General features: G+C 46.9%; 1 protein-coding gene across 1 annotated transcript in view; it reads left to right on the forward strand.

Annotated features, from left to right (window-relative positions):
* Positions 1–25,809, forward strand: part of MGMT (O-6-methylguanine-DNA methyltransferase) — a 612,540-nt gene that overhangs the window by 350,372 nt on the left and 236,359 nt on the right. The gene's annotated exons all lie outside the window — the stretch shown is intronic.

A 25,809-nucleotide genomic window follows, 5' to 3' on the forward strand; every position in this document is an offset into this window, starting at 1 on the left:
AACCTTATTTGCATATACCCATCATTCACTGTTTATTCTATAATGGAGGAACGGACTAGCTATATAAAGATATTGTTGGACTTGTCTTTGAAAGAGGTACATGCCCATATAAATGGTTTGGGGGGTGAAATCCTACTGATAGATTTCCTTTAACTTTTTCAGCAATCTGTGCTCAACTAGCTTTTCTTTGGGATTAGACTTTGCTCTGATGGACTCAACGTTAGGTCGCATTCACCTGTTCAGTATTTAGTCCGTATTTTATATCAGTATTTGTAAGCCAAAACCAGGAGTGTGTGAAAAATGCAAAAGTGGTGGCCGTGTTTCTATTATACTTTTCTTCTGATTGTTCCACTCTTGATTATTGCTTGCAAGTAAGCAAAGGTAAAACACCAATCAAATACTGAATGTGTGAACATGGCCTTACCCTGACTACCTACTCAGCGAATGTGTGGCTGTAAAGTCCAGAATATTGTTACTTTTAGTTTAGTTTAAAGAATTAATAAACTTTCAGATGCCTTTTCAGAATAAGCTGTCATCTGTGTGCACATCATGAAAATCACTATTCCTGGCCAGTATAGAATGTAACGGTTTCTGAAAGATCCATATTTAATTGCCGTTGTTCCAGAACTAGGTTTTTGGAATCTAGCTGCTATGTCGCCTATCATATACTGTGAAAATAAGAGAAGAGGATTATCTCTTTTCTATCTCATTGCAGTATGGAGGACATTAATCCACAGTACTCAGCAGTGCAGATGTGAATCCAGCTCTATATTGAGCTAAATCACTCTCTAGATCTAGAAGCTTCAGCAGAATCTCTGTGTGTGTCTCTGCCTTTGACTTTCTCCAGCTGCCTTTCCCGTCTCCTTCCTCTTCCCTCACCATCGACATCTTTAGGCAGCAGCTAGACTCTGATTCATCAGTTTATAAACTTCAGTATATGGATTTTACTAGAATGGTTAAACAGAAAAATTAATTGCTGCAGAAGGAGTGGCAAAAGATGCTTATTTGTCTAATAAAAGATTGCAAAGTTTCTTTTATTTGTTTGTAAAATTACTTTATTGATTACTAGTTGTAGTACCCGGGTGTTGCCCGGGATAGTAACTGTCTCTGTCTCTCTCCCAGTCTCTGTCTCTGTCTGTCTCTCTGTTTCTTACCGTGTCTGTATCTGTGTGTCTGTCTATGTCTATGTCTCTGTCTGTCTCTGTATCAGTCTCTCTGTCTCTCTCTATCTCTGTGTCTGTCTGTGTGTGTAAGTCTATCTCTGTCTCTTTGTCTCTATCTGTGTCTGTCTGTCTTCCTCTATCTCTTTCCCCGTCTGTGTCTTTCCCCGTCTGTGTCTTTCCCCGTCTCTCTTTCCCCGTCTGTCTCTTTCCTCATCTGTCTTTTTGCCCATCTGTCTCTTTGCCCGTCTGTCTCTTTCCCAGGTCTGTCTCTTTCTCAGGTCTGTCTCTTTCCCAGGTCTGTCTCTTTCCCAGGTCTGTCTCTTTCCCAGGTCTGTCTCTTTCCCAGGTCTGTCTCTTTCCCAGGTCTGTCTCTTTCCTAGGTCTGTCTCTTTCCTAGGTCTGTCTCTTTCCCAGCTCTGTCTGTTTCCCAGCTCTGTCTCTTTCCTAGGTCTGTCTCTTTCCTAGGTCTGTTTCTTTCCTAGGTCTGTCTCTTTCCCAAGTCTGTCTCTTTCCCGCTCTGTCTCTTTCCCAGATCTGTCTCTTTCCCCGTCTGTCTCTTTCCCCGTCTGTCTCTTTCCCAGGTCTGTCTCTATCCCAGGTCTGTCTCTTTCCCAGGTCTGTCTCTTTCCCAGGTCTGTCTCTTTCCCGCTCTGTCTCTTTCCCAGGTCTGTCTCTTTCCCCGTCTGTCTCTTTCCCAGGTCTGTCTCTTTCCCAGGTCTGTCTCTTTCCCCGTCTGTCTCTTTCCCAGGTCTGTCTCTTTCCCAGGTCTGTCTCTTTCCCCATCTGTCTCTTTCCCAGGTCTGTCTCTTTCCCAGGTCTGTCTCTTTCCCAGGTCTGTCTCTTTCCCAGGTCTGTCTCTTTCCCAGGTCTGTCTCTTTTCCAGGTCTGTCTCTTTCCAGGTCTGTTTTGCATTGTCTGCTTCCATCATCGTGTTTTTTCAAAACTTTCAATCATTATTGTCTTTTCCATTTATCTTTCTTCTTCAAAAAGATGGCTTCATGTGTGCCAAGGGGAGAATTAGGTTTACTTTGGTGAAGGAACCACATTTCCATATTATTATATTTATACTTTTTTGTTTGTTTTTGTTTTGCTTCATGCTGTTCTATAGTCTGCATTGGCACCGGAGTATAAAGGCATCTATCTGCACAATCCTTCCCACTTCTTTATCGACAATCAGCCTCATCTTTCATAAAAAACATTATAAATGGAGCAATTCCTAATTGCATATTTTGATCACATGGAACCTTAAATATATACCTTGTTTTTCCAAAAAATAAACCCTCCACCAAAAATAAGCCCTAGCAGAAATTGTCAGCATTTTCGGTATAAGGCTAAAATATAAGCCCTACCCCGAACAAAAGCCCTAGTTGCCGTTCAATAATGAAGTGTCCATGCAGCTAAAAAAAAGTTAAAGATACTGCAGGAGACTTCATTATAGAAACCAGATATCCCCAAAAAAGAGAAGAAAGAAGACCCCGCGATCATGCTCACCAGGCGCTGAGTGGGAGGACATGCAGTGGAACGCATCAAAGACCTGCGATGGAACGCATGGAGGACTTGGCAGTGGAACGCTTCGATGCGTAACACCACAGGTCCTCCATGCGTTCCACCTCAGGTCCTCGCGCTCCACCGCACTGCGTCTCATCTTCTGCTGCTGGCCGGTAGCAACCTGTATCCGCTAGATGTGGTAAGTTTGACTGTGTGTGCCATTTGATGTATAATTGTGTGTGCGATCTGATGTGTGTGTCGGCTAGAAGCAGGGGAGGACCATGTGGAGCATACCTGCTGGGAGCACCCGGCGAAGATGGCAGGAGTATCAGAAAGACTGATCCGCATATCCAACAAATGTGAACAAGGTGCTAGCTGAAAAAACATTACAACTACAAAATACGTGCATTGGCCAATACATAAGCTAAGTGTCTCTTTTTTCAAATATTCCTATAGCTGTAAAGCAATACTAGAGTTTCCCTTTTTCATTGTTAGCATTTTAGTGTGCAGCTGTATATACAGTATTTTGTAGAAGATGGCAAAGTGACCTGGAAACCACGCAGATATCCGGGGTCTAGTAAGTATGATTCGCCTGGTAAGGGGAGAGGTAAACTTAAGCGGGCTTTACACGCTGCGACATCGCTAATGCGGAGTCGTTGGGGTCACGGAATTTGTGACGCACATCCGGCCGCATTAGCGATGTTGCTGCGTGTGACACCGATAAGCGATTTTGCATCGTTGCAAAAACGTGCAAAATCGCTAATCGGCGACATGGGGGTCCATTCTTAAAAATCGTTACTGCAGCAGTAACGAAGTTGTTCCTCGTTCCTGCAGCAGCACACATCGCTGCGTGTGACGCCGCAGGAACGAGGAAGCTCCCCTTACCTGCTTCCCGGCCGCTATGCAGAAGGAAGGAGGTGGGCGGGATGTTACGTCCCGCTCATCTCCGCCCCTCCGCTGCTATTGGGCGGCGGTTCAGTGACGCTTCAGTGACGTCGCTGTGACGCCATACGGACCACCCCCTTAGAAAGGAGGCGGTTCGCCCGTCACAGCGACGTCGCCGGACAGGTAAGTATGTGTGACGGCTGTTGTGCGACACGGGTAGCGATTTGCCCGTGTCGCGCAACAGATGGGGGCGGGTACCCACACTAGCGATATCGGGACCGATATCGCAGTGTGTAAAGTAGCCTTTACCCCCAACCGTGTTTCCCCCAGAATAAGCCCTTCCTCGAAAATAAGCCCTATCTCTTTTTCAGGGTAATATAAAATATAAGACAGTGCATTATTTTTGGAAAAACACGGTACTAAAATAAAAAACGAAACCATGTTATATTGTACTTCTATTATACATAGTACTAATACTGGTGCCTCGGGCGGTCAGAAATGATCCTTCTGCTCAATGAGGGTTCTTTTTTAAAAATGAGACTGAATTTTTTTATCACCTATCTGATGCTTTTTCTCAAAGCCCATCGTTTTCTAAGTAATAAGTGTGTGTGTTGTGTGTGCCGTATCCATTTCCCCAGTTCATTTGCATACTCTACCGGTGATCTAGGATACAAAGCGAAGATATAAAAAGTAAATGCAATTTGCAAAGCCAATTGGTAGAAGGATTGTAAGGCGATGAAAAAATCCTTTTGAGTAGTTTTTATTAAATCAGAAAATATGTAACTGTATTTTTCGGGGGGCAGGTGCAGTCTAAGGGAAAGCTAAATGCGAAATGTTATTTTGCGTAAAAGTACTATTGTACAAGTTTCCAGAACTCGTTAAGCTGGAAATCCTGTTTTTCATATTTGAGAGGTTTCGTAAAGACTAGGAAGTCCTATTGTCAGGCTGTTGAAGAACACTAGAGGAACCTATTTCCGAGCTCATAATAGAAGCATTCAGGAGACTGACTAACAGATGATAGCAAATGACAAAGGGCACACATTTCTCTTCATCTTCAATCCTGTAAACGGACAGACATAGATGCCTGGTAATAGTATACAAATGACAAACGCATGTACAACCTCGTTGGGCAATCACCTGGTGTTGGTACTAGTGTGTAACATAAGGGGTTATACCCCAATCAACATAAGCATTTTATAAGAGGTTTTCCCACATTATGGCATGTACACACTGATCCTCATACTCACTGATCGGGAGCACAGGTGTACCCTTAAATCCAATTTAGTAGGGGAGGTAGTGACTGGCAGTAGCCTCTATGCAAAGGTTGACTACTGTAAAAGCTTTGTTCTTGACTCTTTTCATTCAACTCCTTCGGTAGTTATCGAAGCATCCAAGGAACTCAGAAGACCCTTGTTCGCTGTGTATGTATGTGTGTGTATATATATATATATATATATATATATATATAAAATTTATCTTTTTCCAAGACCACCACTGCATTAAGGGTAACCTATAGTTGGATGCATGTTGCGCAAACCTTGAGCGGAGCCTGGCTGTGTGATTACAGTTGTGTTTGTATTTTTCTAAAAGCCTGTGGCATTCAGGACTTACTCATACTACCTTGAAAAGACAGTCGGAACTGTAATGGGGACTGGTCCAAGGACTATTCTCCATGTTTTTTTTTTTATCCTGCTCCAGTTGAATGACCGTTCTCACCCTAGGTGTGTATGTAGGAAACGGGAGAGGCAAAGGGAAGCATGGCGAGGAAAAGCCGGCTGGGGACCGTCCTCTGTCTAGTCACCTGAGACGCATTCCCTGGCCAACTTATCTTTAAGTATGTCTACTCTGAAACTCTGTAGCATAAACTATAAGTGGTGTCAATCACACAGCCAGTGTCTGATTCATGCTGCGGTGTTCCAGAGTAAACATACCGTATTTTTTGCTTTATAAGACACACCTGATTATAAGACGCACCTAGGTTTTAGAGGAGGAAAATAAAAAAAAAAATTGAGCCAAATAGTGTGCTAAAACATTTTAATAAAATTAAAAAAAACATTATTTTAACAATTTAGACTCAACAGGAGGGTCTGTTATGGGAGGATCTGTGGATGATGCACTGCTGTGGGGGACCTGTGGATAACGCACTGCTATGGGGGACCTGTGGATGGCGCACTGCTATGGGGGACCTGTGGATGGCGCACTGCTATGGGGGACCTGTGGATGACGCACTGTTATGGGGGACCTGAGGATGATGCACTGTTATCGGGGACCTGTGGATGACGCACTGCTATGGGGGACCTGTGGATGATGCACTATTATGGGGACCTGTGGATGATGCACTATTATGGGGACCTGTGGATGATGCACTGTTATGTGGGATCCGTGGATGGCACGGCTCTGGGGGACCTGCATGATGCACTTTTATAGGGATCTGGGACTACCACCCCCCTCATCCTTAGGAATACACCCATGTACTGTATACCATACATGGCTGTATTCTGAAAGATGAGGGGGGTGGTAGTCACATTTACACTTTGGCCACTACATTAGTCCCTCCCTGGAGTGTTTACACTAAAGGACTACAGCCCCCCATCATCCTTCAGAATACACCGATTGATACAGTATATTCTGAAGGCTGATGATGGGGGTTGTGTTCCCCTTCAGTGTTTTTTGCTCCCCTATTAGGACCCTTCGTTCAACTGACAACACTTTGTCAGGCTCAGATCACTGATTGGTGGAGGCAGCTCTGCAGCCGTTGTCTCCACTAATCACCATCCAGCCCTGGAGAGGAGGAGGAGAATCGTTCTTCTCTCTCCTCTTTCTTATGATAGTCTCCGCCTGCTGCGGAGATCTAAAATGGAGCCCGCGCATGCGCAGATCGTGATCTTCGAGAGCCGCGATCTCTATCTGCACCTGCGTAGCCTCCGACGCGATGGACTTCAGGAAAATGGCTACGGAAGGCGGCGCATGCGCAGATGGAGATCTCGCTTCTCTGAGATCTCCATCTGCGCCTGCGTCACCTCCGCAGCCATTTTCCGGAAGTCGCGTTGGAGACAGCGCAGGCGCAGATAAAGATTTCGGCTATGGTGACTGCTGCTGTAGCCGATTGCCGCGGGATTCATGGCGGCCGCCTCCGCAGCCGATTGCCGGGGGATCCATGGCCGCCACCGCAGCGATCCATGGCGGCCGCCACCGCAGCCGATTGCTGGGTGATCCATGGCGGCCGCCGCCGCAGCCGATTGCTGGGGGATTCATGGCGGCCGCCTCCGCAGCTGATTTCCGCGGGATCCATGGCTGCGGAGGCGGCCGCCATGGATCCCCTGGCAATCGGCTGCGGTGTCGGCCGCCACCGCAGCCGATTGTCGGGGAATCCATGGCGGCCACCTCCGCTCCAGCGGCAGCACCAGCCTCCTGTGACTCACTCCATCGCCGCATTACTGCCCGGTAAGTTACATTCACTTTGTAAGACGCACCCCTATTTTCCCCACAATTTTGGGGGGAAAAAGTGCGTCTTATAAAGCGAAAAATACGGTACTTTGGAAAGCCGGTTGGTGAACTGTGTCAGAGACTGATCCAAAGACTGTTCCCGGTAGTTTATCCTCATCCCGCTCCGGTTGAATGACCACGCTTACCCTAGTTGTGTATATAGGAAAGCGGGAGAAGCAAAGGGAAGCATGGCGAGGAAAAGCCGGTTTGGGACCTTCCTCTGTCTAGTCACCTGAGACACATTCCCTGGCCAACATATCAAAGTATGTTTACTCTGAAACTCCATAGAGTAAACCATAACTGGTGGCAATCCCACAACCAGTGTCTGATTCATGCTGCGGCATTCCAGACTAAACATACTTGGAAAGGGTGGTTGAGAAGTGTCCAAGGACTATTACCGGTTGCTTTTCCTCTCCACATCCCCCTCCAGTTGACTGCCAGCTTTCACCCTATGTGTGAATGTAGGGAAACGGGGAGCGGCAAAAGGAAACAGGGCATGGAAAAGCCATCTGGGGATCTTCGTTGGTCTAGTCAACCGAGACACATTCCCTGGCCAGCTTATTTAAAGAATCTTACTCTGAAACTCCGCAGAGTTTCCAGCGGCTTTACTTCTCGTCCCCATCGTGTTGAATGATAGCTCTGACGCAGCCAGTATCTGATTCATGCTGCCCGAACCACAAATCTGATGACTGAATTAATTTAAAGGAGTTGTCGAGACATTTTATATCAATGACCTATAATAAGGATAGCTCATTGATTTCAGATCGGTGTGTTTATGGACTTCCAATCAACTGTTATTTGCTCCCAATCTCTTGAATAGGAGCAGGTGAACAGTTTTCATCACTTGGAATGGAGCTGGGCTGTACAGCGTTCTTCAATGTTTACATCCAGCCACCAACAGAGCTAATAACAGCTGATTAGAAAGGGGTGACGGGTGTTGGACCCCCACCGATCTGATATGGATGACCTATCCATGAATGTGATGATCAGTATTAAATGCCTGGCCAGCACCTTTAATGTATTTCATAGGAAATAATCCATTATACAATTTATTTCAAAGGAAAGTCTTTTTGGGGAGTTTTACTTTTGTAACGCCATAAGATTTAGCATTATATGTACAGAACATTAAATTACAGATTTTCCATGATGGTCATTGAAGTGAATAGAGACAGACATGCACCTACCTCTCCATTCATCTTGTGATATGATGAGGTAGCCATCAGCGGCTTCATTGGGTGAGATGGGGTTAGCGGACCTCTACCCCAGAGGTAGATTTAAGCCCTTGAGGTGGTATATACATCTATTAGACCTTTATGGCATATCCTTTACTCTAAAGGCTGCTTTACACCAGACAATCTATCGTGCGATAGATCGTCGGGGTCACGGTTTTTGTGACGCACATCCGGCATCGCTGGCGATGCCGGCCTGTGTGACACCTCCTAGCGACGCAGTATCGCTCACAAATCGTAAATCGTGTACTGGTCGCTAGGTTCCATAATATCGGTTCTGAAATCGGGCGCCGGTTGTTCATCGTTCCCGTGGCATCACACGTCGCTCCGTGTGACACCACGGGAGAGATGAACATCGCGTACCTGCCTCCCGCGTCAGCCGCCGGCTCTATGTGGAAGGAAGGAGGTGGGCGGGATGTTTACATACTGCTCATCTCCGCCCCTCCGCTTCTATTGGCCGGCGGCCGTGTGACGTCGCTGTGAAGCCGAACGTCCCTCCCACTCCAGGAAGTGGACGTTCGCCGCCCACAGCGTGGTCGGACGAGAGGTAAGTTTGTGTGACGGGGGGTTACCGACTTTGTGCGCCACGGGCAGTGATTTGCCCGTGACGCAAAAAGGACGGGGGCGGGTACGATCAATTGTGAAATCGCACAATCGGTCGTACCATGTAAAGCAGCCTTTAGGAAGTTTTCATTTGACTACTAATCTTTGGCTCCAATATAAAATAAAGGATAGTTGAAAAAAGGATAGCTGAAAAGAAATAATAGCTGAAAAAAGCTAAAAACAAAGGATAACTAAAAAAAGGATAGCTGAAAATAAAGGATAACTGAAAGTAAAAGCTGAAAATAAGGGAGGCTGAAAATAAAGGGTAGCTGAAGAAAGGGTAGCTGAAAATAAAAGATAGCTGAAAAAAGGAAAGCTGTGAAAGGATAGCTGAAAATAAGGGATAGCTGGAAATAAAGGATAGCCGAAGAAAGGATAGCTGAAGAAAGGAAAGCTGTGAAAGTATAGCTGAAAATAAAGGATAGTTGAAAATAAAGGATAGCTGAAAATAAAAAATAGCTGAAAAAAGGATAGCTGAAATAAGGATAGTTGAAAATAGAGGATAGCTGAAAAAGAATAGTTGAAAATAAAATAGCTGAAAAAGAGGATGGATGAAAATATAGGATAGTTGAAAATAAAAAATAGCTGAAGAGAAAGGATAGCTGCAAATAAAGGATAGCTATAGATAAAGGATAGCTATAGATAAAGGATAGCTGCAGATAAAGGATAGCTGAAATGTAAAGATAGATGAAAATAAAGGATAGCTATAAAAAATAGCTGAAAATAAAGGAAAGCTGAAAAAAGGATAGCTCAAAATGTAAAAAAGGAGAATTGTTAAGACCAGTCCACCAATATAAGATATGACTAAAGTTTAACTTTAAGTCTCCATTTGTGCATATATTACTGTATTTGGTAAATAAAATAAAAAACAATTATATTAACCATGCCATAAGATAATTTGATTTACCAATTATAATCTTAATTTTCTGCTCTACGTCTTAATATTATCATGTTGAGTGGATATAGAAACCCATCACCGCTTGTGAATCACAGTTGTGACGGGGCCAGGGGTGTAAATTTCTTCGGGAAGGCTGGTGTGCAGCCCCCCAGCTTGTAATAATCATATTTAATCATTGTGTATGGTCACAAATTCAGATAAAAAACACTTAGTACACACCGGGAGGGACTAGAAATCCATTTAAAGGCCAGGTCAGGACTACACGGGGATTGCAATGTAATTTACATTCCGTGAAAGATTTGCATGTGTATTCTCACAGTCATATATACACTTTGTTCTTATCTGCTTTCCCAGGACTCGTTAGAGCCTATGGTGATTATGGTCCTAATTGGAATTTAACCCGCACAGTTCATTTTAATAAACAAACAAATAAGTATGCAGAGCGGAAAACAAACAAGAGCGGCCCACCGGGGAATTCTTTCTGATAATTTTTTTTTGTTGTTGTTTTTTTGTTATTTTTTTTTTTTTATCTCAGAACTGAACCCTTTGAGAATTATCTGTTCTAGTTTTAATTGTTGTCTAGCACAGTTAGTTGGGTGAAAGATCCTACATTTTCCGATGGTGCTGACAGTTGCTTGCAAGCGCTCAAAAGGAGGTAGAAAGCGCTGGTTGAAGGGCCCCGGTATGTTCACCAAGGACTCGTAGTTAGCAATTTAAATAGAGATTAAAAATGTGTTTTTAATAAGAGGTTATTCCTCCTGAGTAGCAAAAACTCCCCAAACATTTTCTTTTCATAGACGCTTTTATGTGTGCTTATTAAAGCAGATGAGGTGGTGCCGCGCCTCACGCCTGCGAATAGGAAATGCGAGAGATAAACCACAATTAAAAGCAAATGTTGCTCGTTGTTTTCACTTTTTAGCGCTCAGGAAAAAAAAAAAAAGGAGATCTACATTCGCTTTATTAAAACCTACAATGAAAATATTCCGCCTAAAATGTAGGTGTCCAGGGGCGATGGCGGAAAACTACTTCAGTAGCTCGTTAATTATAGCGGTGGTCAAGATATACCTTCCCTAAGCTATATAGGGTCATTTTCTGTTCATTTAAAGGGAACCTGTCAGGTCCCATATACACCTAGATCCACGAGCAGTTCTGGGTACATATTGCTAATCCCTGCCTAACCGTCCCTGTATAGTATACACTAGTATAGATAAAGGGATCTTTCAAAAAAGTATTTCTGAAGATCTTTTATCGTATACTAATGAGTGTGGGGACTAGTCCCAAGGGCGTTAGTTCCCTGGCTAGTCAGCCCCATTAGCATGTTAATATCATAGTAATGAATGTGCAGAGTCAGAGGATGATCTCACTCACCTCTCCACTGCTGCCCAACGCTGGATTTCAGCTCCATGCGCATGACCCCGGACTTTCGGTCATGCACACTACTTCAGTTTGAAGCCAGGACGCGTACACCCGGCTTCATAGTGCGCATGACCCAAACTCCGGGGTCGTGCGCACTGAGCCGAAAACCAGCGTCGGGTGGCAGAGAGGTGAGTGAGATCATCCTCTGATGCTGCGCATTGATTAGTATTTTAGTATGCCGACAGGGGTGTACTAACATGCTAATGGGGCCAACTAGCAAGGGAAGCAACGCCCAGGGGACTACTGCCCTCACTCATTAGCATACGATATAAGATCTTTAGAAACACTTTTTCTAATGATCTCTTTATCTATGCTAGCGTATACAGGGACGGTTAGGCAGGGATTAGAAATATAAACCCAGAACTGCTCGTGGTTCTGGGTGCATAGTGGACCTGACAAGTTCCCTTTAAGCTATGTTCACATGTTGCATTTTCGCACCTTTTTATGCAAATTATAAGCTGCTTTTTCCAATACCAGCAAACGCTATGAGATTTCAGAAATCCCATGCACACAATTGTTTATTTTCCCTGACAAATGGAAAACGGCTGCATTTCTTAAAGGGAACCTGTCATCGGGTTTCTCCCTTATGAGCTGCGGCCACCAACTGTGAGCCCTTATACACAACATTCCGGAATACTGTACATAAGAGCCAAGGCCGTGCTGAATAACGTAAAAAACACATGATACTCACCTAAGGGGCAGTCCATTCCGATGGGTGTCACTGCTCTCCGGTCCGGCGCCTGCTCTCTGCTGCGATCGCCATCATCCTTTTTCTGAGCCTCGTATAGATGACGCGTCTACATCATCTACACAGGCCGGCATTGAGGTCCTACTCAGGCGCACTTTGATCTGCCCTGCTGAGGGCAGATTAACCTACTGTAATGCGCTGACACGAGGAAAGGTCAAAGACCATCCACACATGCGCATTACAATACTTTGATCTGCCCTCAGCAGGGCAGATCAAAGTGCGCTTGCTCAGGACCTCAATGACGGCCAGTGTAGATGACGTAGGACGCGTCATGCACCCTGGCATCAGAAGAAGGACGACGGCAATCGCAGCAGAAAGGATGCACCGGACCAAAGAGCAGCGACACCCATCGGACCGGACCGCCTGATCGGCCTGGGCTCTTATATACAATATTCTGGAATACTGTATGTAAGGGCTCACTGGTGGTGGCCCTAGCTCATAAGGGAAAAACGTGGTGACAGGTTCCTTTTAAAACAATTCTTTCAATGTTTTTTCACCATAGAAGGCAATAAGAAAATGCAAAATAATGCAACTGCTGCGTTTTTGATACTTTTTTGGTGAATGAAAAAAACTTTAATAAACTCCTGCTGTAGACATCTCATCTGCACCAATCCTGTCATCCTAGGACAAGACCCGTGAGAACTGCCTCTTACATGGTGGTATCCACATATCATCTTTTCATTAGCCGGTCTGGCACTATATTACACTGCAACAATGACGTCGCTCCAGGTTGGATAATCAAAAGAAGAGCCATGGATACAGTCAGGAAAAAGACTGTCCTCGGGGCTCCTGTCTATTGATTGGAAATTACCATTGTGATCATTAGATCTTGTAGTTAGAATTGAGTCACACTAAGGCTCTGCATGTGCGTCTCAGAACGCAGCCAAAAAAGCTGCATTCTGAGACGCATTCGGCAGAACGCAACGTGCGCACATACCTGGAGAATTCATGTGTTCTGGATGCTTGCTCTGCCATAGACAGAGTGGGAAAAGCATCCAGAACGCACATTTTTGACAGTGCGGTCCCACTAGGCTCTGCAGCATCCCTATACTTGCAGCAGAGCCAAGTGGGACCGCACTGTCAAAAAGAGGATGGCTGGCTGCGAGACACAGACGCGCGATCAGAATTAACTCGGATGAACTTCACCCGACTTCATTCTGATTGCGCGGCTCTGTGCATGTGCCGTGGCTTGATTTGCGGTCACACGTGCAGGACTCACCTGTGATCGTAAATGCCCTGAGTGACTACAGTGAGCCGCGCAATCAGCTGTGCTTTCACTCAGGTTACTCGCGGCCACAGCTGCAGTCCTCCACCTGAGAGCGGTGGCCGCGAGTAACCTTAGTGACAGCACAGCTGATCGCGTGACTCACTTCAGTTGCTGCATGGAGCTCACAGGAGCGGCGGTGTTGTACTGCCGCTCCTGTCAGCTTCCGATGTAGCAGAGCTTAAAGCGTCGTGGGTCCTTGCGTGAATTACGTCGGACCTGGAGGTGTTTTTGAGGGGTAAATAAAGTGGTGAAAGAGGGTGTTTTTTTTCTTTCATTACAAATAAAGGATTTTTTGGATGTGTGTGTTTATTTTCTTTAACTTACAGGTTAATCATGGAAGGTATCTCGGAGAGACGCCTGCCATGATTAACCTAGGACTTAGTGGCAACTATGGGCTGCCATTAACTCCTTATTACCTCGCTTGCCACCGCACCAGGGCAATTCGGGATGAGCCGGGTAGAGTCCCGGAACTGTTGCATCTAATGGATGAGGCAATTCCGGGCGGCTGCTGGATGATATTTTTAGGCTGGGGGGCTCCCCATAACGTGGGGCTCCCCATCCTGAGAATACCAGCCTTCAGCCTTGTGGCTTTATCCTGGCTGGTATCAAAATTGGGGGGGACCGCACGTTGTTTTTTTTTTTTAATTACAGTATTTATTTATTTTACTGCACTACATAGACCCACCCACCGGCGACTGTGATTGGTTGCAGTGAGACAGCTATCGCTCAGCGTGAGGGCGTGTCTGACTGCAACCAATCATAGGCGTCGGTGGGTGGGGGAAGCAGGGAATACGAGATGGATTAATGAGCGCCCGGCATTTTCAAAAGAGGAGAAGCCGCCACAGTGTGAACGCCGTGCAGTGCCGCGCCGGTGATCGTGGATCGGTGAGTATGAGAGAGGGGGTGGTATGGAGAAACCGACATGGACTGAGAGAGGGACAGAGATTGAGAGACAGACCGACAGACAGACCGACAGACCTGCATTTGTTATGTCAAAAAAACACGCGGATTGCAACAAAAATGCAATGCAAACACACTGCTTAGCATTTTGGTAGCATTTTTCTACAACTCATTGATTTCAATGGGTGTAGAACGCTGCCAAAACGGACAAAAGAATTGACATGATGCTTTTCTAAACGCAGAAATTTTGTCAAATTTTTGACAATCAAAACGCTGCATTTAAAAAAGTATCGTGCACACGGATTTTGCATGATTCTCATAGACTTTGCTTGGGAAGCAGAACGCATGCATTTTGTCAATGACACAGTGTAGTTGTAAACGCAGCCAAAATGCAGAAAAAAATCTCAACGTGCGCACATGGCCTAATAATTACCAGTCTGAGTTGGTTGTAAAACCCTCTGAAAACAATTGGTTTGGACTGCTGGAAATCTGCATCACTGGTCAGTGCATTAAATGGAATCTGACAGTAAAATCAGTTCTTCTCCTCCATGTGGTCATGTGATTCAATCTACCTCCTACAGACCCCAAAGATCATTGTAGCCACATCCCACCCTTGGGTATGTGTGGTGCCCTGGACAAGCCAGGGGCCACAGAGAACAACACCCACACACCCCACACTCCCGGTCAGGCACACCGAAGTCAGACACAAACCCTTGCCTTCCACCAGGGGGGTGGGCCAGGCGGTTGGCCCCGCCCACCGAGGAGTTCACAGTCCTGGAGGCGGGAAAAGCAGAGAGATCAGTTTTGGAGGTGAAAGTGGAAGGAAGGAAAGTGGTAGTGGAGCAACTATCTGACAACGTCCGGGTGTGTGGCCCGGGCGGGACAGCAAGGTTGGCAGACGGTGGTGACCGTCTGCAGGAGTGGCCTATCGGAGTTTACCGTAAGGACCGTGGACGGGCGGTGGCCCGGCGGTACCGGACCGGTACACAAAGAGAAGTCAGCACCATCTGGCAGGGGCTTACGGACCCCGGCAAGGCTAGGAGTCGCCGTCAATTTGCCAAATCCGTCAGCGAAGGGAACCTCCTGGGTTTTCCAGCAGCCAAGTCCCGACAGAAGGCAACAGTCCAAACGTGAGAGGGAAACACAGCCACCACCAAGGCTACCGTTCCCAGGGCCAGAGCCTGCGGGCAAAAGGGGCTCCTCCGGCCCATATCCAAGCCGGGGAGCGGGTTACCGGTGGGAACCCATTGGAACCGTTTACCGTACATAGGTGCAGGGAAAGGCAGTCACCATCAACCTGCCGGGAGAAACAACACCGCAGCCGTCTGTGGGACCCGTCCATCCAGCCGTGTGTTTTACCGAGAACTGTGTCCTCATCATTGGCTGAGTGAGTACCACCGTGCCGTGCGGCACAGCGCTGCCCCCGCGACCCTGCACCTCACCAGGCCCCGTAACCCGCTTGCCATCCATCCCTACCCCATCACCGGGCCCCGGGACAACCAACCCCCTACCCACGGAGGGGAGAACTAACAACAAAGCTGCTCCCTGTCACCGCTCCCGGGATCCCCGTCCAGAGCAGCGGTGGCGTCACCAAGATCACTACAACCGTGGGTGGCGTCACGGACAATAACCAAATCCCACCCTTTTCACTCACAGGCGAGGAGCGCCGCTCGAGTCCCCGGGATCCGGCCCACCGCTCGAGCCACCACCGAGCAGCCGCGGCCGGACCCGAGCAGTGGGAGAGCGCAGCGTCCCCTCTTCCGCCCGCGACATATGTAATCTTAAGAAGCTCTCAGTCACGAAGGGGCAAACCAGGATTTTTGCCTATTTTACTATGCACACATCAGTGACTCAAAGAATAACCATTTTAGGTGAGAATACACAATTTAAAGGGGCGGTTTTAAAATACAACTTCTTGCCAATTGCCAGTTTTACTTTGCGGTCAAAAAGGCATTTTCTTGGGATGGCTGCTTTGTATGTCTTGCATCTGATAGTATAGTACCTCCTCATAGTGATTGGCTCATAGAAAAGGCTCCCAAATAGTGGACCCCTCTCTTGAATAGACAACCATTTAACAACAAACTATTACATTGGAGACGCAGCTCTAATTTTACTGTACGTAGTTGTCACGATGACTAGGAGAACAGGGAACCGGGGCTCCTGAGTCGTACATCAAGCTAGGGTGCCCTATGCTATCTATAATCTCAGGGATACTCCTGATGACAGAGAAGCCTGAGTCTCTTTCCTATCCTTGCTCCTGACCATTCCTAATCTGATTCCCCCCCAGGGAGGAACGGGACAGGAGTGAGATGAACCCCACAGATAAAAACAGACAAGATAAAGACAAAACTCTGTCACGCAGCATGCACACACAAAGGTTAAGACAAAAATAGATTCAGGAGGAAAAACTAGAGCAGGAAGAAAGCTACTAAACAACAGGAGTAAACCCCACAACCACACCAAGCAATAAACACAACTTTCACCAGACTTCACAGTCCAACATAAAACAAACTATAGGTGGCATGGGTAGAAGGATTCAACCAGCATAAATAGGAGGGGAGCCGATGTGATAGGCCTCTCCACAACATATATTCAAAAGAGCAAGCAGACCAGTAGAGATTAACTCTTGCTAACTTGCCTATGATTCAGCACACTAGGTTGACGCCCGAGTCAGCCTGTGTTGATCCCAGACACCAGAGAAATCATAAGACTGAGTTTCAGCATCTGAAATCTGAACAGAGCCCAATGCTGCCATGACAGTCTGTGAAGTTGGTGCAAAACTCCGTGTGACAGTAGGAGAGTTTATCACTATAAGGCCGGAGTCCCTCTTGCGAGTGACTCAAGTGAAATACGCGTCAGTCTCGCATCGAATCACCCGGCACGGCCACACACTCTCCTGACAAGAGCTGGTCGGCTGCATGTATTAATATGCAGTTGAGACGCTCCTGTCCTGAGAGTAGCAGGCCGTGCCGGGTGATGCGATGCTAGACTCGTGCGTATTACATGTGAGCCACTCGGAAGTGTGGCTCCGTCCTAAGGATAATTTCACACTAGAGTATAAAAAATATTCCTATTTTCATCCAGAAAAAAACCAAACTTTTTATGTCATCAGTGTAGAATTTGTTTTTATACATCCGCTTTAAATACAATTTGCAAGACTAAATATAAACTTCTATGTTAATAATGGCAATGTATCCATAAAAATAAAATTTTCTTTAGACCTTATAGGCGAGTCTCCGCAATACGGAAGAGACTAGTGCACGCTTAATTTTTTTTTTCACCTGGACATTTGGTTATGTGAACAACCCAAATGAATTACATTGGTTCTAGTGCTGACCGTGGGAGATGTGTTCTCTCCACGGACAGCACCCAATCCAAAAAATACCGTCATGTGAATGTAGCCTAACAGTGCAAAGAAGACGAAAGGAAGAACTAAGAATTAATGTTAATCTTGTGTCAACCTATCAAAATATGTCATATTTAGAGTGACTTACTATACCCGAAATGACATTTTTTTTCCCTTTCACACCATATGTAACCACGGACTCTGCAAATTTCCCTTTCGGCGTCTTAATTTATCACCTTGCTTTGTAGCAATTAGCAAAGATGAAAGCCTGTAAGGTTTCTCTTAGGCCATTAAAAGCTTTCCTTCGGCCTCGGCTTGCTTCGTAAATGCGTGTCGCGGGCAACATTTTTAAGGTCAAGGATCACGTTACATCCTGATATGACTTGGTTCCTGGAGAACTTTGACTATATAATATGGCCTCGGTATAGAAGCCAGAATTGTCTTTATCTGCATTTTCATAGCTGAAATCGAAACATAGTCTCATGTCACATGCCATACATAGGTAAAGAAACATCCACCGTGGTTGATAACAGAGAACTTTGTATTATTTATATGGAACAGTACAAACCAATTTACAAGAAAGCCTCTTAAGTGGTAGGATTATTTATTAATGAGAGAGAACACAAGTTAATGGAACTGCAACACAAATTCACCTAAAACCCTGTGGAGGTCAGATGAAAAATAATACACATTTGTGGAAAGGATTCTACCTTTAGAATGGAGTTGATGGCTACAGAGATTCATTTGTATATATATTTTATGTGATCCTCTGTAAATATGATATGACCTTTTCAGGAGACCCTTCAATCACTCCTAATTTGCCATGGCTTTTCTATTTGCATCCTGCGTGGCCAGTTTTATGAAGTTTCGATCATAATGTTTTTATGATTGAGACAAAGTAGCCAATCCAAAAAAATAACAATGTGATGGCCACATACGAGGTTGCTTTTTTCCATTCTCATGGAATACGGGGGCATTGAATGAACAAGGGTATGGCTTGGGGGCTTTCCTATAATCGGAATCACCCTTCTCCATCCGTCACCCCTTTCAAAATGTATCCTATATTAAAAAATAAATATCATGATATACCAACCTTTCAAAATGTACCCTGCTAACGTAATATCACGCTAGGTATGGGGGATTACAAAGGAAAGGGGAACCTGTGTCTAGGCAAAAGGGAGATGGTGACCCCTGAATAAATCTACTGCTCCCCCCTGGGGTCGCTCACCACCCTGGATAGGTTCCTCACATATGCGCTGAGTTGGATACCTGACCCTAGGTATCCCCATTTCTGGGCCCTAAGTAGGGAACGGATGGGATGAGCTTTTCGTCAACCCCACGAAACAGTAAAGAAGACACAAGGAGGACACAAAGGGGAAAAATGCATGGACAACTTATCCAGAGATGACTCCGGTACAAGTGTAATAAAATTTCAGCAAGATCCCACAGATGAGTACAAGCCACCTGCTTGCAAGCAGAACTGAATAATAATAATGGGTGTATATATATATATATATATGTATATATACACACATATATACAGTACATACTGTATATATATATTTATATATATATATGTGTGTGTATATATAATCATAATGAATAATAATATTACCAGCACAAGTCCAGGTAAGATGGGAGCATTTAAGCACTAGGAGAATACTGATAATCAGCAGCTGGGTGGAAGGGGGGCTCTACTGGGCCCTAAAGCGGGAGAGATAAATCCAGCAGGAAAGCTACCTATACCAATGAATACTGACATCAGGAACATTAGAAAGTCAGGGAGCACATTCTGCGCAGCCAAACACTGTGATCTTCTATTGCCAGAAACCACATGACTGTCTGTCACCCATGACACGTGGCCCTTAAAGATGTCATGTCATGGTCATTTGTTCCAGGACCCTTCATTAGTTTGGCCATAATTCTTCTTTGTTGTTTTTGTTTTTTTAAGGAGAGCAAATTTAAAGGTGTTTCGCAACCTGATAGCATTATTATAAACCGTTACCAATAACATAAAATACCAAAAAGAATAAAGTCGTAGTGGATGGTCTCGTCACAGAAAACTGTGGTCCCTGAACTCTTTGGTTCAAAAGGACTAAATTTTTCGTGGAAACAGCTTTTTCACTAGTAAAACCACAATCGGCTGTGTAGCTGTGAGGATGACCCCACGATTCCCCTAAAAAATGAAGTGATTCTACATCACAGTTTAAATACCGCAACAGCTCAACAGCACTGTGGTTTTCGGCTGCGTGTGATTGCAGCATTGTACTCCCGTTACCAATCTCCTGCCTCTCTTGTGCCGACTCCTTCCCTGGTCTTCCTTTTGTCTCTGTTTATCAGATTTCAGCAAAAATGAGGCAACAGCATCTATCTGGTGCGGAGGCATCGACACCAATAAAATGACCGTTGCAGCCATTGTTTGGCTGTATCGATCACATTGTATTGACACATCATAATTGTAGTTGAGTGAATAAAGTTGGCCCAGGAACCCGTAAAACGTCTGCACAGGAGTGTCAGGGGCTTGGAAACAAATTATTCTAATTTGTTGCTTTAGAATATTGCCAGTTGTTCAGAAATCACATTTCAGGTTAGGACGCTCCTTACTTTTTAAAATTCATTTTACCTGTGTATAAAAGCAGCAGTTTATTATGAATCTGGTCAGCACGATAACGTGGTTATCACTGTACGGTGGCTGGTGGTTAGCACTGTATGTTGGCTCCATGGTTAGCATTGTTTGGTGGCTCCATTTTTAGCACTGCACAATGCCTCAGTGGTTAGCAATGTACAGTGCCTCAATGGTTAGCACTGTATGGTGGCTGTGTGGTTAGCACCTTACAGTGGCTCTGTGGTTAGCACTGTTGGGTGGCTCTGTGGTTTGCACTGTAGGGTGGCTCAGTGGTTAGCACTGTAAGGTGGCTCGGTGGTTAGCACTGTAGGGTGGCTCTGTCGTTAGCACTGTAGGGTGGCTCTGTGGTTAGCACTGTAGGGTGGCTCTGTGGTTAGCAATGCACTATGGCTCCGTGGATAGCACTGCAGGATGGCTCTGTGGATAGCACTATACAGTGGCTCTGTTGATAGCACTGTCGGAACTCTGGGGTTAGCACTGTGCGATAGCTCTGTAAATAGCACTGTACGGTGGCTTTGTGGATAGCACTGTAGGGTGGCTCTGTCGTTAGCACTGTGCGTTGGTTCTGTGGATAGCACTGTAGGGTGGCTCTGTTGTTAGCATTGCACAGTGGCTCTGTCGTTAGCACTGTGCGATGGCTCTGTGGATAGCACTGTGCGATGGCTCTGTGGATAGCACTGTGCGATGGCTCTGTGGATAGCACTGTGCGATGGCTCTGTGGATAGCACTGTGCGTTGGTTCTGTCATTAGCACTATACGGTGGCTCTGTCATTAGCACTGTACAGTGGCTTCATGGTTAGCAATGTACTATGGCTCCGTGGATAGCACTGCAGGGTGGCTCTATGGTTAGCACTGTGCGATGGCTATGTGGATAGCACTGTATGATGGCTCGATGGTTAGCACTCTCGGGTGGCTCTATGATTAGCACTGTATGATGGTCCATGGTTAACACTGTATGGTGGCTCTGTGGTTAGCACTGTGCGATGGCTCTGTGGATAGCACTATACGGTGGCTCTGTGGATAGCACTGTCGGGTGGCTCTATGATTAGCACTGTATGATGGTCCATGGTTAACACTGTATGGTGGCTCTATGGTTAGCACTGTGCGATGGCTATGTGGATAGCACTGTACGGTGGCTCTGTGGATAGCACTGTACGGTGGCTCTGTGGATAGCACTGTCGGGTGGCTCTATGGTTAGCACTGTATGATGGTCCATGGTTATCACTGTATGGTGGCTCAGTGGTTAGCACTGTAGGGTGGCTCTGTGGATAGCACTATACGGTGGCTCTGTGGATAGCACTGTCGGGTGGCTATGTGGTTAGCACTGTGCGATGGCTCTGTGGATAGCACTGTACGTTGGCTCTGTGGATAGCACTGTGCGATGGCTCTGTGGATAGCACTGTGCGATGGCTCTGTGGATAGCACTGTACGGTGGCTCTGTGGATAGCACTGTCGGGTGGCTCTATGGTTAGCACTGTATGATGGTCCATGGTTATCACTGTATGGTGGCTCAGTGGTTAGCACTGTAGGGTGGCTCTGTGGATAGCACTGTCGGGTGGCTATGTGGTTAGCACTGTGCGATGGCTCTGTGGATAGCACTGTACGTTGGCTCTGTGGATAGCACTGTGCGATGGCTCTGTGGATAGCACTGTACGGTCGCTCTGTGGATAGCACTGTCGGGTGGCTCTATGGTTAGCACTGTATGATGGTCCATGGTTATCACTGTATGGTGGCTCAGTGGTTAGCACTATACGGTGGCTCTGTGGATAGCACTATACAGTGGCTCTGTTGATAGCACTGTCGGAACTCTGGGGTTAGCACTGTGCGATAGCTCTGTAAATAGCACTGTACGGTGGCTTTGTGGATAGCACTGTAGGGTGGCTCTGTCGTTAGCACTGTGCGTTGGTTCTGTGGATAGCACTGTAGGGTGGCTCTGTTGTTAGCATTGCACAGTGGCTCTGTCGTTAGCACTGTGCGATGGCTCTGTGGATAGCACTGTAGGGTGGCTCTGTCGTTAGCACTGTGCGATGGCTCTGTGGATAGCACTGTGCGATGGCTCTGTGGATAGCACTATACGGTGGCTCTGTGGATAGCACTGTGCGATGGCTCTGTGGATAGCACTGTCGGGTGGCTCTATGGTTAGCACTGTGCGATGGCTATGTGGTTAGCACTGTAGGGTGGCTCTGTGGATAGCACTATACGGTGGCTCTGTGGATAGTACTGTGCGATGGCTCTGTGGTTAGCACTGTGCGATGGCTCTGTGGATAGCACTGTACGTTGGCTCTGTGGTTAGCACTGTGCGATGGCTCTGTGGATAGCACTATACGGTGGCTCTGTGGATAGCACTATACGGTGGCTCTGTGGATAGCACTATACGGTGGCTCTGTGGATAGCACTATACGGTGGCTCTGTGGATAGCACTGTGCGATGGCTCTGTGGATAGCACTATACGGTGGCTCTGTGGATAGCACTGTCGGGTGGCTATGTGGTTAGCACTGTGTGATGGCTCTGTGGTTAGCACTGTGCGATGGCTCTGTGGATAGCACTATACGGTGGCTCTGTGGATAGCACTGTGCGATGGCTCTGTGGATAGCACTGTGCGATGGCTCTGTGGTTAGCACTGTGCGATGGCTCTGTGGATAGCACTATACGGTGGCTCTGTGGATAGCACTGTGCGATGGCTCTGTGGATAGCACTGTGCGATAGCTCTGTGGTTAGCACTGTGCGATGGCTCTGTGGATAGCACTATACGGTGGCTCTGTGGATAGCACTGTGCGATGGCTCTGTGGTTAGCACTGTGCGATGGCTATGTGGATAGCACTGTCGGGTGGCTATGTGGTTAGCACTGTGCGATGGCTCTGTGGATAGCACTGTGCGATGGCTCTGTGGATAGCACTGTACGGTGGCTCTGTGGATAGCACTATACGGTGGCTCTGTGGATAGCACTATACGGTGGCTCTGTGGATAGCACTGTCGGGTGGCTCTATGGTTAGCACTGTATGATGGTCCATGGTTATCACTGTATGGTGGCTCAGTGGTTAGCACTGTAGGGTGGCTCTGTGGATAGCACTGTCGGGTGGCTACGTGGTTAGCACTGTGCGATGGCTCTGTGGATAGCACTGTACGTTGGCTCTGTGGATAGCACTGTGCGATGGCTCTGTGGATAGCACTGTACGGTCGCTCTGTGGATAGCACTGTCGGGTGGCTCTATGGTTAGCACTGTATGATGGTCCATGGTTATCACTGTATGGTGGCTCAGTGGTTAGCACTATACGGTGGCTCTGTGGATAGCACTATACGGTGGCTCTGTGGATAGCACTGTCGGGTGGCTATGTGGTTAGCACTGTGCGATGGCTCTGTGGATAGCACTATACGGTGGCTCTGTGGATAGCACTATGCGATGGCTCTGTGGATAGCACTGTCGGGTGGCTCTATGGTTAGCACTGTGCGATGGCTATGTGGTTAGCACTGTAGGGTGGCTCTGTGGATAGCACTATACGGAGGCTCTGTGGATAGTACTGTGCGATGGCTCTGTGGTTAGCACTGTGCGATGGCTCTGTGGATAGCACTGTACGTTGGCTCTGTGGTTAGCACTGTGCGATGGCTCTGTGGATAGCACTATACGGTGGCTCTGTGGATAGCACTATACGGTGGCTCTGTGGATAGCACTATACGGTGGCTCTGTGGATAGCACTATACGGTGGCTCTGTGGATAGCACTGTGCGATGGCTCTGTGGTTAGCACTGTGTGATGGCTCTGTGGATAGCACTATACGGTGGCTCTGTGGATAGCACTGTCGGGTGGCTATGTGGTTAGCACTGTGTGATGGCTCTGTGGTTAGCACTGTGCGATGGCTCTGTGGATAGCACTATACGGTGGCTCTGTGGATAGCACTGTGCGATGGCTCTGTGGATAGCACTGTGCGATGGCTCTGTGGTTAGCACTGTGCGATGGCTCTGTGGATAGCACTATACGGTGGCTCTGTGGATAGCACTGTGCGATGGCTCTGTGGATAGCACTGTGCGATAGCTCTGTGGTTAGCACTGTGCGATGGCTCTGTGGATAGCACTATACGGTGGCTCTGTGGATAGCACTGTGCGATGGCTCTGTGGTTAGCACTGTGCGATGGCTATGTGGATAGCACTGTACGGTGGCTCTGTGGATAGCACTATACGGTGGCTCTGTGGATAGCACTATACGGTGGCTCTGTGGATAGCACTATACGGTGGCTCTGTGGATAGCACTGTCGGGTGGCTATGTGGTTAGCACTGTGCGATGGCTCTGTGGATAGCACTATACGGTGGCTCTGTGGATAGCACTGTGCGATGGCTCTGTGGTTAGCACTGTGCGATGGCTCTGTGGATAGCACTATACGGTGGCTCTGTGGATAGCACTGTCGGGTGGCTCTATGGTTAGCACTGTATGATGGTCCATGGTTATGACTGTATGGTGGCTCAGTGGATAGCACTGTATGGTGGCTCTGTGGTTAGCACTGTACGGTGGCTCTGTGGATAGCACTGTCGGGTGGCTCTATGGTTAGCACTGTATGATGGTCCATGGTTATGATTGTATGGTGGCTCAGTGGTTAGCACTGTATGGTGGCTCTGTGGTTAGCACTGTACGGGTAGCTCCATCGTTAGCACTGTACAGGTAGCACTGTTGCTTTGTGGCTGTGGGGTTCTGGGTTCAAATTCAACAAAGAACAACATCTGCAAGGAGCCAGTACGTTCTCCCCATGTTTGCATGGGTTTCACTCCAAAGACCTACTGATAGGGAATTTAGATTGTGAGCCCCAATGGGGACAGCGATGATAATCTCTGTAAAACGCTACAAAATATGTTGACACTATATAAGCATGCATAATAAATAAATAATATCTTTGAATTTGTGTCTATCCTGTCCTGTCTATCCTGTCCCTGTCCATCCTATCTAGAACAGCCGACCTGACGAGACTCTTATTGCTCCCTTGAAAGTCCCTACTCTGCCATAACTCATAATTATTGATTTAAATACAATCATTAGCTAAATATGTTGCAAATAACAGGGAGCAATAGAATTACTTTCTTAAGGTGGCAATGCTTCGCTTTTGTCTAAGGAGCTCCTGTGCATAAGTTTTCTTACAGTCTGTTTGCATCCTCCTGGATAATAAGACAGGTGCTGTATTTTCTAGATTATAAGAAGCACCTTTTTTTCCCCAAAACTGGGAGTGCGTTTTATAATCCGGATATGGCTTCTCGGGGCGGCGGTGGTGGAGCAGGGTTACAGACGGCAGGGTTGGCGATACTGAGGGCTTGGAGGGGGTGTCGCTGCAGTGGAGCGGCTCAGGAGGGTCACAGGACAGAGGGTTGGCGATGCAGCGAGCGCCATTGATCTGACAGCGGGCTGCGGGCTCCATTGCATCGCTTGAAGTTGACCCAATGGACTTCAAGAAAATGGCCGTAGAGGCAGCGCGTGCACAGGTTGATGCAATGGACTCCGAGAAAATGGACACGGAGTCCTATCTGCACACACGCTGCCTCCGCGCCCATTTTCTTGAAGTCAATCTCGTCAACCGCAGGCAATTCATTGGAGCCAGTAGTCCACCGACAGATAAATGGTGCCTGCCACCGCAACACCCCCGAGTCCGCAGTATCGCCAACCCTCCGTCCACTGTCCCTCCTAAGTCGCAACACCCCCTCCTTTGGGCCAGCAGCATTGCCGACCCTGCCTCCTGTGACCTTCCTGAGCCAGAACACCCCCTCATCCGAGCCTGCC

The sequence above is a fragment of the Anomaloglossus baeobatrachus genome, chromosome 5, assembly GCF_048569485.1.
Source record: "Anomaloglossus baeobatrachus isolate aAnoBae1 chromosome 5, aAnoBae1.hap1, whole genome shotgun sequence".
NCBI classification, from domain to species: Eukaryota; Metazoa; Chordata; class Amphibia; order Anura; family Aromobatidae; genus Anomaloglossus; species Anomaloglossus baeobatrachus.